Source organism: Calidris pugnax, unplaced genomic scaffold (assembly GCF_001431845.1).
Source record: "Calidris pugnax isolate Ruff unplaced genomic scaffold, ASM143184v1 scaffold44, whole genome shotgun sequence".
Taxonomy (NCBI): domain Eukaryota; kingdom Metazoa; phylum Chordata; class Aves; order Charadriiformes; family Scolopacidae; genus Calidris; species Calidris pugnax.
The window spans coordinates 34,837,668-34,843,667 of NW_015094506.1; the positions used below are offsets into that span (position 1 = coordinate 34,837,668).

The 6,000-nt window shown below is 39.5% G+C and overlaps 1 protein-coding gene across 1 annotated transcript in view; it reads right to left on the bottom strand.

Annotated features, from left to right (window-relative positions):
• The window catches only part of CADPS2 (Ca++-dependent secretion activator 2), a 294,288-nt gene that overhangs the window by 63,997 nt on the left and 224,291 nt on the right, over nucleotides 1–6,000 (bottom strand). The window lies entirely within an intron of this gene.

Below are 6,000 nucleotides of genomic sequence, written 5' to 3' on the forward strand. Positions count from 1 at the left end.
TCAGTGTGGTCTTCATAGACCTTATCATGAACAAAGTGAACAAAATAATTGCATTCAAAATTGCATTTATTACTAATGAAGCTAAATAAGCTGTAGACCGTTCAAAAACTACATCCTAGAAAGGGCTCCTCTAAATTAGTATGAAACTAATTCTAATTATATGAATTCTAATGCTAACTACATTGAATCTGATGTTGCATTTTTGCATTGGAGCAAGTTCACTTATTGCACACCTGGAATAAGCTCAAGATAGCTTAAAAATGGCTATTGAATGGACATCATTATCAGTAGGGAGTGCAGGAGACTAAGACCACAGATTCACTAGCTAACTGTAAGATTATGATGAAGAGAAACACGGTCTCCGGAAAGTAATAATACCATTCAGGAAGGCATAGAGGAGATGCAGTCCTGGTCACCTGTGTTAAGTGATGAATTTTCATCAGAAATAGCACTGAAAGGGTAAGAATTCTGATTTTCAATCAGAAATGGCATTGAACAGAGAGTCTGGTTTTGTTTGTATGTTTGCTTGTTTCTTTGCAAGGCGTAATAAGCCTAAAAAACAAGAAGGACCAAAGAGGGGATCAGAAGTGCACCTGCACAGGCATCAGTCATCATAAATTATTTTAGCCAAAAATTGCAAGAATTTCAGTCTTTATGGAACTAAGGTTCAGGAATAGTTTCTTCAATAGGATTAGTGTGTTTAGGAGGACAAGATGAAAACTGTAAATTTCCCTTTGAGGTGAGTATGGCAAGTTTCTGAATGATGTTTCATGGCACAAATGACTAGAAATGTGGGAGAGATTAGGCTCAACGTATTCCAGTTTCAAGTTTGCATGAATTTCCCCATACTATTTACTAGTTTACTGTGAACTACTATTTGCTAAAAACACGGAAGTTACTCTTGATGCTTCATACAGCTTTCAATAGTATTTTTTAAATTATTATTTTCCTACAAGATTTATTGATAAGAAAAGTTGGCAGATAATTGCACTCACTTTGCATCCTTGGACAAATCTCTCTATTTTTGTTGTTGTTTACTTATTCCCAGAATAAATAAATACATGCAATTTCATTTGGATGGTATACGCTTCCCTACATTTTGCTTAGGCTTCATCTAAAGCTTCTTTTCCATCTGTAAGTTACCACGCCAGCTAGTCTTTTTTCTCTGTAATTAATGACTTTTCTCTTTCCAAAATCTAGTGAATATGTGTTATGGATAACCGCCATTTACATGGGTGTATAAACAAGGGTCCATGAAGTACTTTGAGAGAAAAAGAACTAAATATTAACCTTTTTTTACCATACAAGTAGTATATTTGAAATATGAGTACAAATAGACTGTTATCTGGAAGTTTTAGAACCTTCAAAACATCTGAGCAAAATACTGTGCTTGTCTTTATACGCGTAAAAAAATTACAGGAATGGAAATCGGTGCTGTCAGTTTTCGTTATATTCATGATGTCTTTCTCCCCACAATTACTAAGGGTTGTTAAGATGTGTTTACACTACTCAAACTAACAAGTTGCAGCAGGAGTCGAGTCAGTAAATATGCTGCTTGACATCTTTTAGAAAATAAACAGAAAAAGCCATCAATCACCTGTTTTCAGCTTCACATTCTGCTGAAATGAAAAAGGAAGCCAGGCTTTGCGAATAATGGATGCTTTCTCAAGTACGCATTATCAGTGAGTCACATACGTACCAAGAAAATATTGTTAAATGAGCTAAGTTAACTGACTAAAATGCTACTGAAATGAAAAGGTGACTGTTTCATGGACCGATGGAGCCCAGGGCCAGAAGGGACTGTCAGATCATCCAGTCTGACCTCCTGTGTCACACAGGTCAGAGAACTTCTCCCTGTTCCTCTGCTCTTGAGACCATCTATGTCTAAAACCCAACACCAGTATGTCTAAAACCTAACTTAAGCTTGCTTTTCATAAGAGAGTTTATCCTTGAAGACAAATGTACAATTCACCTCTTTCTTTTTTTTCCCCAGCATGTAAGCTGGTAAACGTGTTTAATTTCTCATTGGCATTTGCTGAGCACAGGAATCTACTCATTAAATAAGTGATTCTCCTCCTCAAGTGTGAGTACAGTGCAGCTGGGAGGTACCTGTCTCTGTCCTGCCAGTCCTCCCGCTGCGGCACAGCATATATCCCTTACTGGTTTTCCCTCTCCACTATTTCACCCTTCCTCTTTTTCTTGAAAGAAGTATATCCAGACCCAGACACTCAGGAGAGCCAACCTGTCTGGAGAGGATCAGAGGATGTCACACAGACCAATGGCAGGGATATTGGAAAAAAGGTAAGTAGTCGTGTGACACTTGAGAACAGCTACTCCCTTGGATCACCCCTTCCCTCCAGGCCTCTACCTCCCTGGTGGGCATATGGGTACCTCCTCATCCAGCTGGCTACATGGAGCTGGAGACTTCTGTGGTGATGTTGCAGCTTAGGAGTTGGTCAAGCTCTTTTTATGCCAAACTGCAACAGAACATCCAGTTTGCATTTTGATCCTTCATGTCAGCCCACTGGCATTTGTTTTAACTTTCACCAGTGCTGTTGCACTGGCTGCTGGCAGCAATCAGCTCTCGTGCTACTTAACATTAGTGCTACCAGCATTCAAGCCCGGAGAAAGTGCAAGGTGCCTATTAATGGAGGTAAACTAATTTGTTTCTATGCATGTGCCAGAATTAGACCCACAGGAGGGCAGGGATGACTGCTGGCTGCCAGATGCCTTCCAGGATGCGCTGCACACACAGCAGAGCACAGCCTGAGCCATTTTGGAGTTTCTGAACCAATATCACCTGTTTGGATATTGTGCAGAGGGACCTACATCTTACACACTTCTTTCCAAAACCAATTGGAGTGCATGGACCTAAATGAGCCACCCTTTATTCTATACCAGCTCTCTTGACCAGGAATCTGACTTACTCCAAATTGGAGACTGGGAGCAAACTCACATTGATGCAGGGCAGATGACAGGGAAGCCCTGCAGTAAAACAGACCATGATATAATTTGATAACATGGATACATCATCATTTGAACTACGTAGAGCCCACTCTGCTCCAGCAGGACACATTCATTCAGACTTTTGACATGTGAAACCAGAAACCAGCAAGATTGCTTTTAGACTTGACACCAGTCAACAAATCTACAAAGCAGCACAAACATCAATAACCTGAAGTTAATATATGTTGCTAGACCTGAACTGACTCTCCAGAGTTAATCTGCAACTGGGATAATCCACCCACAGACAATTTAGATTTGACTGTGGTGGATTTTCTTGCAAATTCTCATAGAATTAATTCTGCATGAAAGAATAAGGAGTAGACATCTGGGAGGACATCCTATATTGTTCTGACTAAAAAAAAATAAAATTCTAGCCTTATATAAATAATGGAATTTAGCTTTAATTATGAATTTGAAGCCAATTTTTCCATAATTGATTTCTAAGAATTCAGTAGAATTTTAAATTCTAGGGATGAGAAAACTTCAAAAATTAATTACCATTATCACCTATGTACAGAGAGATTATGAGATTTGTAGAAAGTTAAGGGTTCACATCTCGTAGTCTATAATTTTTTAAACTGGGTCACACTATAATGTTTTCAGTTTTTAAAAAATTATCATGGTATGCAATGCAATTACCTTCATGGGACAATCAAATATGTGTTGTTTTTTTTTTTTTAAATAGGATATCTTTTAACTCATGTGAAGTGAGAAGAAAAAAAGAAACAACAAATTTGCAGAGGTAAAAGCAGAATAAAAAAGGCAGAGGTGAAAAGAATTCTCAATTTTTAGTTACTGATCAATGGCACAATTTATGACTGCATTCTGGTTGTGGCAATACAGATACAAGCAGTTGGTATTTTCTTCCTTCCCCTCACTTCTAATATCTCTTCAAAAGGGGAAAGAACTAATGTTCTCAGCACTTTCTGTTCCAGTAGAATGAAACTCAGAGGCAAAAGACATGGCAAACTGAAAAGCTCTACAAATGAAGGGACCTGAATAACTGACACACTAAACTGAGAGAAAACTGGCACTTGAAAGTGTAGACTTAAACCAAGTATTTTTTAAAAAAATCTAATAATTTTAAGAGCCTAAATTTTGGGGAGTTACTGAAAGATGAGAACAGCAAATCCAATGCCGGCTGGTAAGCAGGAGGGAAATGTAATGTTGACAGTTATTAACTTTAAAACAAATTTTGAAGAAATGACTAATTGAGGACATAAAATTAAGAGAAAATAGAATAAATGTAATACAGTCGCTCTAGACTTGTGCAATAGCTTTTCTTGATAGGATATTTTCTTAGAAAAGAGATTCAGTGGATCTCATCTATGCTGACTTTACTAAAGCATTTGATACTGTGCCTCATGGGAAAACTACCAGTTAAGCTGAAGAAAATAAGGATTAAAAAAGACACTATGTGCTGGATAAAGAAACTGCCTCAAGAGAAAGGCAATGGGTAGCATTGAGGAAGAGAAAAGAAAGGTTTCTTGAGGAATCTTTGAAGATCTGTCTTAGTGCTGAGCTTCCTTCACCAATGACTTCTGATCACCAATGAGCTTCTGTTCACCAATGACTTTAGAAAAAATATTAGGAGTGCACCAGTGACAATGTTGTAGAACACTGGCAATAGACAGCAGGTCAGAATGAAGTAACAAGAATTGGATAATTCAAAACAATGAGAGACAAACAAAATTTAGTACTTTAAGTGCCTGGAAAGCACTACTGAGGAGAAGGATCTGGGAGTCCTGGTGGATAGCAAACTTTCCATGAGCCAGCAATGTGTCCTTGTTGCCAAGAGGGCCAATAGAATCCTGGGCTGCATAGGGAAGAGTGTGGCCAATAGGTCAAGGGAGGTCATTCTCCCCCTCTGCTCTGCACTGGTGAGGCCACAACTGGAATACTGCATCCAGTTCTGGGCTCCCCAGTTCAAGAGGGACAGGGAACTGCTGGAGAGAGTCCAGCATAGAGCAATTAAAATGACTAAGGGATCGGAGCACCTCCCTTACGAAGAAAAACTCAAAGAGCTGGGGCTCTTTAGCCTGGAGAAGAGAAAGCCGAGGGGAGACCTCATCTATGTTTACAAGTACCTAAAGGTACTTGTAAAAGGATGATGGAGCCGGACTCTTTTCAGTGGCTTCCAGTGACAGGATGAGGGGCAATGGGCACAAGCTGGAACATAGGAAATTCCATTCAAATATGAGGAAAAACCTCTTTATGGTGAGAGTGACAGAGCACTGGACCAGGCTGCCCAGGGAGGTTGTGGAGTCCCCTTCTCTGGAGATTTTCAAGACCTCCCTTGATGCAGTCCTGAGTAATGTGCTCTAGGTAATCTTGCTTTAGCAGGGGAGTTGGACCAGATGATCTCTAGAGGTCCCTTCAAACTCTGACAATTCCATGATTCCATGAAGAGGGAGGACAATACATTTTGACACATGAACAACAATAAACATTTGCTATAAACTGGGAAGTCATTAGCTGGAAACTATCAATACTCTGAAGATTGGGTTGAATTAACTTTTCACAGAATGGCTGTGTGCCACAAGCATGATAGAGACACAAAAAGACAAGTGTACTACTAGTACTGTGTAAGCCAACTCATGGAGATGATTGCACTGCATAGTTCTGGTCCACAGTATTCAAGAAGGCTGAAGTTTAAGAGAAAAAGGCACCTAAGATTATACAGATGAAAAAGAGGAAGTCGAAACTCTGAGACAAAGGGATGAAAGGCTTGTATAAATTGTATAAGTTGTCTAAATATGCATCATAGGGTGAGGAGGAACTGGAAATGATGAACTGCTATCGAGAGAGGGAGCTATCCCTCCTTCATTAGGGATAGAGGACAAGGTTAGCATGCTAAAAACTAGGAACTAATTTGACTGTATGGTAATTCCTTCACCTATAGAGCAAACAGGATTTGACATGGCCTTCACATGGGTAAAGCAGGGGGCAGGAAAGGGGAAGAGCAGTGACAAACAAAGACTCAGCCCAGCTGTT